This window comes from Cricetulus griseus, chromosome 2, assembly GCF_003668045.3.
Source record: "Cricetulus griseus strain 17A/GY chromosome 2, alternate assembly CriGri-PICRH-1.0, whole genome shotgun sequence".
Classification (NCBI taxonomy): Eukaryota; Metazoa; Chordata; class Mammalia; order Rodentia; family Cricetidae; genus Cricetulus; species Cricetulus griseus.
Genome location: NC_048595.1, coordinates 161,507,312 through 161,521,469, shown reverse-complemented (window position 1 = coordinate 161,521,469; position 14,158 = coordinate 161,507,312). Strand labels below are relative to the sequence as shown.

Here is a 14,158-nt window from a genome sequence, read left to right as displayed (position 1 = left end):
ATTCATGATGACAGCTCATTTTTCACTAATCAGAGATCTTGTTCAAAGCCTTGTAGGAAAATTACTGTGGACAGAGATTTCTGTGCTTCTTAGGAAGTATAAAATGAAGTCTCTGTGGACAGGGAGGATGGAGTTCAGCACTCAGATCCTGGCTGAAGAAACTATTGAATATTGCAGGACATGATTCATAAAGAAAAACTCAGAAATAAGTAGTAGGATTTGAAAAGGATGACAAGAAAAGAAACCCACATATAAAAGTACCAGGTGTTTATAGTAAATAAGCAAATCAGCGAACTTTCTTTCATCCTGATACATTTCAATATTGAAATTTGAGACCACAGCAACATGAAAATTAGGAGTGGGGGATCTAAGGAGTAGTGAAGTGTACCAAGTAAAGGCTTTCATTGCATACATGTTAGAGAATTAGCAACTGATAGAAGTATCAAAAATTAGAGGTAGCCTCTGAAAGACTAGAAATAAAATGCATAACTTACAATGAGTATAAGAGAGATGAAGACAAATAAAGTTATATTAAATCAGATAAAGACTACTGATACAGTAAGGTAGATTCACAGAAAGAGAAGAAATAAAGTATGAAATAAAGTAGTAAAAATTCTAACTATACATGGAAAAGCAATTTTTAAGATAATTTATGTCCACTATTGATACATATCACATACAATTTTTAAACCATAATAAGCTATTAGGATGCATACATACCATACATGCAGCCAACTGTATAATATATCTTAAATTGTTTAAGAGAATCAAATTTATCTGTTTCATTATTGGGTTCAATGTTAGGCAAAGGATCCAATAGAACTTCAACTTTTCATTATCTGAATTATGTTTATTAAAATAGTGAAATGGCAAACACAGCAAAATACCTATGCTGATTCATACTGATTAGACAGGAATGGTGGAGACCCAGTTCTTACATTTTCCTTTGGATATCTTCTGGCTTTCCTTTTTTTTTTTTTTTTAAATGTGTTTGGGCTGAGTTCTTTCTTCTACGTCTAATAATACATACGTTTCTAAAGTGCCCCCAGAAGTGCCCAGGCAGCTAGCTGCAGACGAAACCTGGATCAGCCCCAAGCTTTCCTAATTGTCAAGCCTGTGGTTCTTTCCATTACACCAGGTTATTTAGTGTTCTAGCTACAATCAACATTAGCCATTCCCTGGGGTAGAAAACTTTGAAAAGTTACTATAATCTCCCACTTTTCATTTTTCTTTGACCCTCAATGTTCAAGCTGCACCAATTCACCCTGGAGAGGTTCTTCGGAGTCTTAATTGAGAGCCACCAAAGATAGGAAGATCTTTAAGTGAGTAGCCCTGAATAATTTCCTTAGCGGATCGCTCTTCAGAATTTCATTTTCAACATGAATGGTCACACTTCAAGCAATGAATGAGACGCATTGTTCAGGGGGAAATGACGCACTCATCTTTGCAGAGCTGCTCAACAGTCCCAGAGCCACTTAGGAGTGCGTCAGCATTTTCATTAGAAACCCATCAGCAAGCAAAGTGCCCTGAGGCTGCCTCAGAAATTGATTTGCTGAGTCATTGCTAAAAAGAGGCGGCGGCAATGGTAAACACACACAAAAAAGTCACAAGCATAAACACTGAATTCTTCCAGAGTGCCTCCTCTGGCAAGATGAACTCTTACACTGACCTCATTTTGACCCTGGATGTGTTCCTTGTTGGAGTTTTGTTTTCCTGCTTATGAAACTTTCTTATTATCAGTTTAGATCAATAGGCTTTTACTTCTCTTACTGGGTCACACTTGTTCTCAGCAACTGAATAAAACACTAGGGTAGAGAGAAGGTCTTTTTGATTATGTAGCTCCTCATATATTGATCTGACTGATGCACACCAAGGGTTTTGAAACAGAGTAACTGGGTGTAAAAAGTAACCATAATCTAAGATTTAATCATAATTAATTAATTAATATAAATTAATATAATTCATTAAGTATAATGAAAATTTTGTGGTACTGATTCATTCCCGGGTTAAAGGGTTGGATGGAACAGATAGCAGTTTGACAGTCTGATTTCTGATTTTTTCTAGAATGTATATATGATGGGAGATAATAGGTACATAACACATAACCATCCATGAATTAATGTTGTTTGGCCATGGGATGCTATTTGCTGTCAATGTCTGAAACCAGTTCATACTACATGATTAGTCAAAGACTAGCCCACATCTGCCTTAGAGAAAGTCTTCTCCATTGACTCACCCTGTCCTTGCAGCCTCTGAACTCCTAGTATTTAGTATTTATCAGGCTCTCCTTTAAATGGTTCCTTGGTCTATGAGTTATTTCAAGGACATTTTACTACTCATGGAAATGGTAGAGCACCTGGGCACCAGCCCCCTTCTCTGGTGTGAAGCACATTTCGAGAAGACAGTTGACAGTGTACAAGGCACTGGAGAATCAGCTGCACATTGATTGTCCATTTATAAGCAAAGGCACCAGAGTAACACTTCTGGGTTGCATCTCCTTCACAGCCTACATATTGGTTAATTGGGTTACATCACACAGCAAGCTCAGATGACTTACAATAGCATTCCTGTCAGTCCTGGAAACCAAGCAATCTCTTCTTTAAAATTCTCCTAATATTACCTTAAAGTAGATTTTTGGATTAGTAGGAGAACCTAAGGGACTTTCATTGATAGCTGTAAACATTACATTACTGAGTAATTTCTTCTACCACTACAGTGTAGGCTCACACTGTAGCTTGACAGTATGAAGGACCTTTATCTCAATACTTTCAAAATTCTTCAACTGAAATTCACAAAAAGAAATCATACAAGTGATATATATGTGCACATATATAGTCTCATGATACACTTTAATGCACATGTATGTGTGCATTTGTATATGTTCATTTGCATATGTGTGAATATATGTTTATGCAGGTACACATGTGTGTGCATGCATGTGGAAGCTTGAGATTGATGGCATTGGTTGTCATCCTTACTTGCTCTCCACCTCATATAATCAAGGAAAGTTCTCTTGTTTAATCAGGAGATCATTGTTTAAACTATTCTGGTTAGCTATACTGTTCCAGAGATTTCCTGTCTTCACTTTCCAAAATTAATCAAAAGAGATGGACAATGACACTCCATTATAATCAAGGGAACAACCAATAAGACACTGCAATCCTAAAATTGTATACAAGAAACTTAGGCACACACAATTTCATTTAAAAAATACCACTGGACTTCAAGACACAGGTTAACCCTAACCCATTAAAGGTAAGTGATTTTTTTATGACTTTCTCCAATGGACAGGCTACCAAACAAAAAATAAACAGAGAAACATTAGAATTAGTGATATCATACATCAAAAGGACCTAACAGATACCTATAGAATAGTTCACACAAACACCACAGAACACACATTCCCTTCAGCAATCTATGGAAGTTTCTTTAAAACAGATGGCATATTGGGGCACAATGCAAATCTCAATAAATACAGGAAAATTAAGTAACTAGCAACAATCTAATAAAGTTCAAAATCAAAGCAAAAAAAAAATCTTTAAAAATGGCCCCAAACTCACAGAGTTTAAACAGCACATACTGAATGATAAATGGATAAAAGGAAAAATAATCAAGAAGAAAAGATTGCTTAAACTAAATGAGAATAAAACACAGCACGCCAAGCCTCTGAGGCACAGTGAAAGCAGTACTAGTGGGAAATTTAGATCACTGAGTTCCTACATTAAAAAATCAGAAAGAATAAATAACTTATAATTGTACTACAATTTTTAGAAAAATCAAGAATAAACCAAATACAAAAGCAATAGATGGAAAGAAATAATAAAAATCAGGGCAGGAATTAATGAATAGAAATAAACAAAAATACAGAGAATAAATAAAAATGAGTATGTTCTTTGAAAAGGTAAATGAGATTGAAAAACCGTTACTCTAATTAACAAGAAGAAAGACATGGAATATCTAAACTAATAAATTAGAGATGAGCAGGGAAGCCTTGAAACAGAACCCAAAGAAATTCATAAGATCATAGGGAATACTTTACAAACCAATAGTCAATTGAGTGGGAAAAGCCTAAAAGATATGTATGAGTTTCTAGATACATCTGAAACACCGATGTTAAAACAAGATGCCGATAACTTAAACATACCTGTAACAAATAGGGACACTGAAAACATAGTAAAATTTCTTCCAATTAAAAATATCCCAAGCCCAAAGACTGGGATTAATACAGCAGAATTATACTAGACTACAACAAATACTTCTCAAATTATTCCAAAAATTGGAAACACAAGTAACAAATCAAAACTCCTTCTGGGAAGCCAACATCACTCTAATACCAAAGCAAGGTAGGGACACAGAAACAAGACTGCAGTCCAATACTCAGAATGATCATTGCTGAAAAATTTCTCAATGAATTTTTGTCATCCAAATACACATGTACATCAAAACACATTCAACATTATCAAGTTTCATTATTGTAGAGATGTAGGGATGGTTCAACATAAATAAATAAATGGAATAAGTAATATAAATGGACTTAAAGACTGTATGATTATCTTAATAGATGGAGAAAAGACCTTTGACATAATCCAACATGTCTTCATAATAAAATTCCTAGAGAGTTGGACTAGAGGGAACATACCTGAACATAATCAATGTTGTGTATGATGAAGCTGTAGCCAACACTATTTCAACTGGAGAAAAACTTGAAGAAACCCCATTATAATTGGGAATGAGACAAGGCTCTCCTTTTCAATATAGTCTCAAAAGGACTATCCAAAGGAATAGAATAAGAGAGGAAAATTGAAAGGATAAAAATAAGAATGGAAGTCAAGTAATAATGAAATCAGATGAAATGTTACACATCAAAGATTCCAAAGATTCCACCAGAAAGCTTCTAGAATTATGGACACTTCCAGCAAAGTGTCAGGATATAAAGTTAACTTTAAAATTTGGTAGCCTTTGTATGTCTGAATAACAAATATGCTGAGAAAGAAAACACAGAAATAATATCCTAAAAAACAAACAGCAGTGAAGACCACCATCACCCTCACAAATAAACCCTACCAAGGACATGAAAGACAGCTAAAGTGAAAACTTTAAGTCCATGCAGAGAAGTGGAAAAATATTAAAAGTTGGGAAAACCTTAATGCTCATGGTTTAGAAGAATTAATATCGTGAAAATCATCATACTACTAAAAGCAACTTACAGGTTCAATGCACTCCCCTCCACAACATTCCCCATAACATTCTTCACAAAGATAGAAAAGAAAATCCTACAATTCATGTGACAATACAAAGGACTCTGGATAGCCAAAGCAACCTTGAGCAAAAACAGTAATACTGGAGGGATTACAGTACTGGTGTCAAGTTATATACAGAGCCATAGCAGAAAAAATAGCATAGTCCTAGTACAAAAACAGAAATGTAGATCAATGAAACAGAATGAAAGACCTGCACTTAAACCCACACAATTACAGCTACCTGATATTCAACGAGATGCCAAAAATACATACTGGAGGAAAGCCAGTATCTTCAATAAACAGTGCAGGAAAGCTGAATGTCCTCAGGGAGAGAAATGAAATTAGAGTCTTATCACTCACCTTGTACAAAATTTAACTTCAAATGGATCAAAGACTTCAAAGTGAAACTCTAAACTCCAAAACTATTAGAAGAAAACCTAGGGAGTATCATATAAGATATAAGTACAGGAAAAGATTTTCTGAATAGGACTCCATTTGCTCGGGAATTAATGCCAACAACTAGGACCTCATGAAACTAAAAACCTTCTGTATAGCAAAGGAAACAATCAACTGAATGTAAAGGATACAAACCCACAAACTGGGAGAAAATCTCTACTAGGTACACATCCAATAGAAGATTAGTGTCTATAAAGCATGAAGAGCTCCAAAAACAAAGCATCAAGAAAATAAATAACTCGATCAGAAAGAAAATGGATGCTAAAAAGGAACAGAGTTCTCAAAAAAAAAAGGAATAAAAGTGACCAAGAAATACCTTGTTCAAAATACCTTGGTTACCCTTACCAACCAGGTAAATACAAATTAAAATTGTTTTAGATTTCATCTTTTTCCAGTCAGAGTGGATAAAATTGAGGAAAATATCACAACAACAAATTTTGGTAAGGGTGTGGGAAAAAGGAAATATTTATTGACAGTTAAAATTCAAACTGGTTTATCTGTTGTAGAAATTAATGTGGAGATTCTTCAGAATGCTAAGAACAGACTTACTGTATGACCCAGCTATATCACTCCTGGGCATATAACCGTATACAATACTCTATATCCTATAACAACAATACTTGCTCATTTGTCTTCATTGCTGCTGTATTCACAATAGCCAGGAAGTAGAAGCAGCCCAAATGTCCATCGTCTGATGAATGCATGGTGAAAATATGGTAAATATAGACAATGAAGTACTATCTAGTTGTAAAGAAAAATTAAATCACAGAAGTTGCAGGTAAATGGATGGAACTAGAAATTACAATATCTAGTGATATAATCTAGATCTCAAAAGTTAAACACTGCAAGTGTTCTCTTACACATCGATCCTAACTTTCAATCTTAAGATTTGCGTGTGTACAGTGTGTATAACTTGAAGTAACTGAAGAATCCAGGCAAGTAGAAAGGGATGGTTGGAGGAAGGGGGAGGGCAGATCTCTGATGGGATAATAAAATACAGGTGCTTTGCAAGAGAGGAAAGGGGAAAAATCAGTGGAAAGATAAGTAACAGAGTGGATGGGAGGGTAAGTCAGAGGGAGAATGTGGGGGAGGGACAAAAACAACACCAAGAATAGTTCTTTAAGCCAAAGGGAAACCTACCATTTCATATGCTGTCTTACACCACACACACACACACACACACACACACACCCATGCACTCACGCAACCACACACGCACACCTATATTTGTTGCTATGTATGTAGGTTTAATTGAATTTACCCCACTTTGGATGATAATGACTCTCCACCACACAATCCATAGACTATCACATAATAAATGTAGTGCCAGGCAAGAGACAACTCCCTTCAAGTTGCCAGTCAGGGTGAGGGTGGTCCAAGAGACCCCAAATCTGTACAAGTTAATTGCCTGACAAAATGAGGGTAAGAACCAATTGTTGAAGACACTATACAAGCTGGCATGGAATGACCCAGAAGCCTCCTCCATGATGGTTCACTCTCATGTTAGAAAGTGCTGTGTAAGCTAGCAGGGGAGAAAAGCTTTATCCTATGAACTACAGTAATGATTGGTAGTGCAAGACATGCCTAATGGTACAATAGTGACACTGATATCTTGGAGTCAACCACCAACTGTCTGATTAGGTTTAAGGCTCATTGAATAAGAAGGAACCCATGCCTGGCACTCTAAACTGAGCAAAATCCCACAGCTGGAGAGGTCATAGACTTTAGAGAACCTAGTCCTACCGTTTTACTAAACTGACAAACTACACATCTGATTTATAAATACTTGCTCTTGTACCCACCCATAAGTGCAGATCTCACCCCTCAATAGAGAAGCTTCTTTGGCATCAGATGAAGAAATGTCTCCTTTGAGATCTGTCAGATTAAGGTGACAACATTCATTTACTTGTCTGTCCTCTGAAAAGGGATTTGCAAACTTCTGTAGTCTGATTTGCAGCTTCTCCGAGCAAAATCAAAAGGAAGAGTTTGCAGAGAAAATATTGCATAAATAGCAAAATTTTTAGCCTACTGATAAAATAGTTGAACAGCAGGATCCACAAATAATTGAAAAACAAAACAAACAAGCAAAAAACAACTGGTCAAAGAGCAGAGAACAAGTGGCTGTGGAGCACCTATCTCCAAATGGGGCAACCATAACATCTCCAAGACTCAAGGCTCACAGAACAGCACAAAAGAGGGTTGTAAAGATTGTAAGAGCCAGATAACCGTGAGCACTGCTGAAAATTAATCTCTTCTGGATGTGACAGGAATGTTATCTCCATGAACTACAATATGATTGCTTGCATAAGAACTGCACAAGACGATACTCGTCAGTATTGCAATTTGGGTGTGGGGAATGCACACAAGGCTGGGCCCCTTGCTGAAGATGTGCAGGTAGTAGTTGACTCTGAGAGAGGGAGAGTCGCTTTTCTTCAGGAATAAGCAGTCTGATAGTTTTGCCATGCCCATGTGGTCAACCCTACACCCAGTAAATATGGATGATACTAACTCATTCAGTAAGCTATACCATAGAGTAATAAAAGTAAGTAATACAATAAGTTATAGTGGGGAAATAACATGGATTTCAGGGTGGAATGCAGGGATGCGACACATGAGGAGTTGGCGCAAGGGAGGGAGGAGTCTCAGGAAACTTTAGCAAATATATAGCATTCATTTGTATATACTTACTTGTATGTGTGTAGAGAAGTACATGTGTTTATGCATATTGGGGATTGGAGGGTGATCTCAACTGTCTTCCTTCACCCTGTATATTGAGTGAGGGTCTCTTTATGAACATGTAACTCATTATTTCAGCCAATCTGGCTAGCCACATTACTCAATGGATTCTGAATTCCTGCGTGGTATGCACCCAGACTACTAACAGATGGGTTATGCCCACCAGGATGTTACTGAATCCTAGGGATTCTGACTCTGGTTCTTAGCACTCTAACAGGCTGAGAGACAACATAACAGGTTGACACTGGAGATCAAGGGCCACCATCCTAAGTTTCTATCCTGAGCTGGAAGTCTCTAACTCCCTACTACAGTAAGAAAAAAAGTTTCCCCCCTCAAAAAAAAAAAAAACCAACTTAATAGCAAAAGTTGGACCTGTCTTCCAATCCTGGACCCGCTTTTCTTATCCTGGAGTCGTTGAATAAATTATTTTCCACTTTTCATGTTTTCAAATCTGTAAAACCTGGATCCTAACAACACTTTAAATTTTGCCTAGTGATTTAAATATTTCTTAGGCTATAGAAAGTATATAACTGTGGATGCCCAATGCTAGACCGATAGGTGGATGTCCCTTGAAGCACGGAGTGGGAAGAACATGTCTAATTCTTATTGAGCTTGGTGTGATGGAAAAGTATTGCCTTATGAACCCGGAGATGTTGATACTGGTAAAACTTATGTCATTGTCACAGCCCATTTCTATGACAAATCAGGAGTTGTACTAGTTGACCAATCTGGTCACTGATGCAGTAGCAGAAAATCCCAAAGGAATTACCTGAATTGCTGATACATGAATAACCTAGGGCAGCTGGTAAAATGCAGACTATGAGATGCAATGGAGATTCTATTGCACTCAGCGAGGGTGGGAACTGGGAAACTATTTTTTTAATATCTACTCCAGGAGTCTAAAGTAGCTTTTAGAAATGTGTTCCTCTTTGAGATCTGTCAGATTAAAGTGCCAACACTCATTTACTTGTCTGCTCTCAGAAAAGGGATTTGCAAACTTCAGTAGTCTGATTTACAGCTTCTTCAAGCAAAATCAAAAGGAAGAGTTTATAGAGAAAATATCATATAAATAGCAAAATGTTTAGCCTACTAAAGAAGAAGGGTCAACAGTATGATCCTCAAGTAATTGCAAAAGCCACTTTGTATGCAGACAGCACTGTTAAATGGGGAAGGTGCTAATTGCAAATTATTTTTATCTCACCTGCAAAGCCTTTTCCAATGTTCAGACATGGATTCTAGACTTCACACAGCTCAGCAGCCAAACACCAGGTATACACCAGAAAAAACCAAGGTGATAACCACTCCATTTGTGGTTTTACAAATCTAGGATCAGGAGATGTTCCCAATGGAATTCTGGCAAATGATGCTCACTTAAATGTAAAGAAGGAGTGAAATTCTGTCTGCTGATCTCTCTCTCCCTCTCACATGTATGTTTGCCTTCCTGTTCTCTGTTGTTTGTGATTTATTTCATTCTTTTCACTCCAAGCAACTATCTTCAGCTTTCTTCACCAGTGGTTCCATTGGTTAGAGCTTCCATTACTTTTCACTGAGAGCACACATACTTATAGGCATACCACATGCTTAATCCTTTTTTTCTTTTTTCTTTTTTCTTTTTTTTTTTTTTTAGAGAAAAATGACAACTGTGTCAGGTGTAATTACAAATAAAAGTATCACCATGTGGCTACATCTCTTCATTCTCATGGATCTCCCCAACTCCCAGGTCCTCTTGACCCTTGTTAAGTATACATAACCATAGTTGGTTAGGTCAAAACTTGACCTTGACTTGGTCAAAAACACCCTTCAAAGATGTTGATTATAATTCAAAGAGATACAAAACTTAGCACCTCTGTAATATTAAAATAAACAAAACAAGAAAGCCAACCAAACAAGAACTCGATTTTTAAAAACCCCCAAATACTCATAGCTGCCTGAAGAGGAGATCTTGATCATTTCACTTAGACAGATATTCTCATATTCACAGGAGGCCATCTGGACTAAAATATAAATGAAATCATTACTCATTTTCTCTCTGGCTCTTCTTGTGGCTTTTCTTAGACCTTTCAGGAGACTTTGAGTGACTCTATGTCTGTGACTACGGTGGTGACCTGGGGATTTAGAGCGGATCTGTGTCGTCTGTCTCGGGACCTGCTTCGATGGTGTCGTGGACTCTTGCTCCTATGCCTTTCTCAGCGGGGAGAAGGGCTTCTTCTTTTGGGGGATCTACTTCGCCTCCTGGGAGACCAACTCCGACTCCTCCTGTAGCACAGTGCAGGGGAGCATCGTGGATTGTCCAAGTCTCGGTAGCTTCTTCTTCGGTGATCAGTTGATGGCACTCTTTCCAGCTTCTCATCCTCCTCTTCCTCTTCTTCACTAGACTCCACATCATCCATATCCTCTTCTAGAGCACTAACTCGAGGTTCCAGTTGCTCGGCTTCCTCCAGCACATAGCGTTTCTGTAGCCGGGGCAAAATGATATCACAGACTCTCTCACTGTGCAGAAGTTCATCAATGAGCTCATCTACATGCATCAATTCAAACTCCCCATTTCAGTTCTGGCTCTTGATTTTTCGATAGTCATTATACAAAGGCTCCAAGTACTTGTAGCAATCAATTGCAATTCCCGTCAGCCTCATGTAAAGTGCCCCCAACATGTGGACATACTTGAAATCTTCATTTTTTATGAACTCAACAATGATATCTTTCTCAGGTTGAATTTGAAGCATCTTCAAGGTTAAACCCAGGAAAGGAGTTGGCTTTATGTTTCCACCATAGACAACACCCACAAACCTTAACTCCATGGCTTTGTTGACAACAAGTTCAGCTGTAAGTCCATAGCTCTCCTCTTTCCAGTACTTTGATTCATAGATTCGAGTCCGAATGATCTTCTCCACCATATACTGAGGGTTGTGGTGGGCATACTTGACCGTATGGTTCGCCATTATAGAACGCTTTCTATTCTATTTTCCATGCTTAGTCTTAATACAATGTGTGACACATACACGGTCTTCAAGATGCAGGAAGCCAAGCTCACTAATATGGGCAATGTTATCAAGTAGTGAAGGAACTGTGGTCTCAGACCCAGGGTCTCCATCATCTCACACCAAATTCTTCATTCCTCTAATAACTCCATTTTATTTTATTGATGACAGTTTCCTCTTAAGACTATTTTTATTTGTTTGGCTGACAGATTTGTTTTTCAATAACAAGAAAGCCAACCTTTACTGACAAATGGTAGCATGGCAGAGAAACTTCTACCTAACTTTGGTGCCTTGTCTCATTCACTTTTCATGTGAACATAATAAACTAGATTGTATTATTATCCTCACTCAACTCACAACATCAGAAGCAACAACAATAAGAGACCCTCTCTGTAGAAAGTTTTACTCTCAAAGCTATAGATATCATAACTCTTGGATCTAAATTTGAACCCAAGTCTTCTGGTTATGAAACCTACACATGGAATGTTATATTTAACATACTTAATATAATCAAACTATTTCTTCCTCAGAATTGTAGGTTGGCTTTTGGCTTTGAAATTGAGTTATGAATCTCAACTCCAAGGAGGGGAAAACATGGAAAGGCTTATTACACTGCCTTGAATATAACAGAGATAAAAGCAAAACAAAACAAAAATCTGTGAGTCATCTAGCAGGAGGCCAAGAGGCAGAAGTATCTTCATTTTCATTTTCTTTTTCACATACTGTCAAATAGTGTATTCTTCCTCTCCATCTGAATTAATTACATTTCCTGTTGCTTCGACCAAAAACTTAAGGAAGGAGGGGTTTATTTTGGCTCATAGTTTGGAGGTACTTGATGTTAGGGAAGGCATGGCCCTAGGAGTATGCAACATTTGGCCAGATTGCATCAACATTCAAGAATCAGAGAAAGGGAACACTCAACTAATTTTCTCCTTTTTATTCAGTCTAAGACCCCAGCCCATAGAATGTTATTATCTACATTTAAGGTAGATCATTTCAGCTGAGTAACTCAATTTAGGAAATCCCGTACAGACATGCCCAAAGGTTTGTCTCATGGGTGGTTATAGATTCTGTCTAGCTGATAAACAGTGTTAATTATTACACCAGTCTTAGCATTGTTTTGATTTCTAATATTATGGAGGGACATAACTCTTAATTTTCCAAAGGCCTTGGTTCTGGGTCTTATTCCCAACCAGACTACTCCATGTATTCCATCCCAAGCAAGGTTGGTTGAGAAATAAAAGAAAGCTGCACATCCAGAGAATAAGGCAGGTGTTCACTGTGAAATTTAGTTGAGTTTGGGACAGATCTTTGGCACAAGAAAATCTGGGAAGACATGAAAGGGAAGATGTTCAGTAGTTAGGAACAGGGGTGTGGGTGGTCCTGTTATGGACAACACTAGTCTAGTTAGGCAATATTCAGCACCAATGAAAATATGCTTCTAGCATATAGGATCAAGGCCAGGAAATCCTAGGAGTGTGCTAAGTTTGTAGGGAGGCTACCAACACAGATTATACAGATTATGCAGTTGGAAAGGCAGGGTATAAATTTGATCATTACCAGTATACAGGATGAGTCAGTCATAATCATCACTGAGCAGATACCCAGAGAGTCTGTAAGTTCTTACCCATTGGCACTGGCAGAGTGTGGAATTGGTATAGAACAAAATAGAGTAGTATATTCCATTATCTACAAAACTTTACCTCACCTAACTCCCTCAACTGTAGGCCACTGCGTGGACTCTGACTGAACATCTCATGTCTGATTTGTAAGGAGTCATAGACTATTATTTAGATAATATTATTATTAATAATAATATTATCTAAATAATCACTCAGTTATTTAGATTCCATTGTCCTCTATATTATATCTTCCCAGCAGGGAAGACCAATGTTCCTAGAATACATAAGCATCTATGAATGCTAAGTGTCTTAACTTATTTATGGGGATGGCTCTGAAGGTTCACACATGAGAGAAAGACCCCTGGGGTGAATTCCCTATGGAATCCACCTGCTTCCTTTGATGAATTAGGCAATACCTTCAACCACCGCACTTCCTAAGTCATCATAGAAGTACTCAAACAAATATAATGTCTGCCTCATCCACTCTTTGGGATAATTTACAGACTGCAATATTCACTCTAACAACTAAAGCTTATCTTAAAACAATATATTCTCACATCACTTAGGGATAGAAGCCTCCAGTTATGAGTAAGACTTTTTCAAAAACCAAAGTAGAATTGGGAGAAGCAGACAGCTATTAGAAGGTGGAGAGTGATGTGGAAATTATTCCTTCATTTAAAGTCATAGATGACTTTGAGTAGGGCATTACCAGATGGAGTCATCTTTTTCCTTGGACCTCTTAGAACCACCTATTATTATTAACCCCTATTAGTTGAGTGGCTTAATGTGATTCTACTTGTGAGTCCCATTATGTTAGAGTCAGTGGCTGACATTTGATTCATTTTCTCATTCTATGCATTTAAAGGAATTCCAGGCAGAAGAAGAACTAGACTTGATTATTTAGCTAGCGGGATTGATATATCCTCAAGATAATCTTTTTTATTTTTTCTAATTGCCTTTTTGAAGAGGTGATAAAATTCTTTAATATGGCAGCCTTGAGAGTATCTCTCTGCCTGTTTCTCTGTGGATGTCTCTGTCTACCCCCTCCCTCCCTCCTCTCTCTATCCTCCCCCGTGTGTGTGTGTGTGTGTGTGTGTGTGTGTGTGTGTGTGTGTGTGTGTGTGTG

The 14,158-nt window shown here is 37.5% G+C and overlaps 1 pseudogene; it reads right to left on the bottom strand.

Moving 5' to 3' along the window:
* Positions 1 to 10,446: 10,446 nt before the first annotated feature.
* LOC100771228 lies at positions 10,447 to 11,371 on the bottom strand (annotated as a pseudogene).
* Positions 11,372 to 14,158: the final 2,787 nt, after the last annotated feature.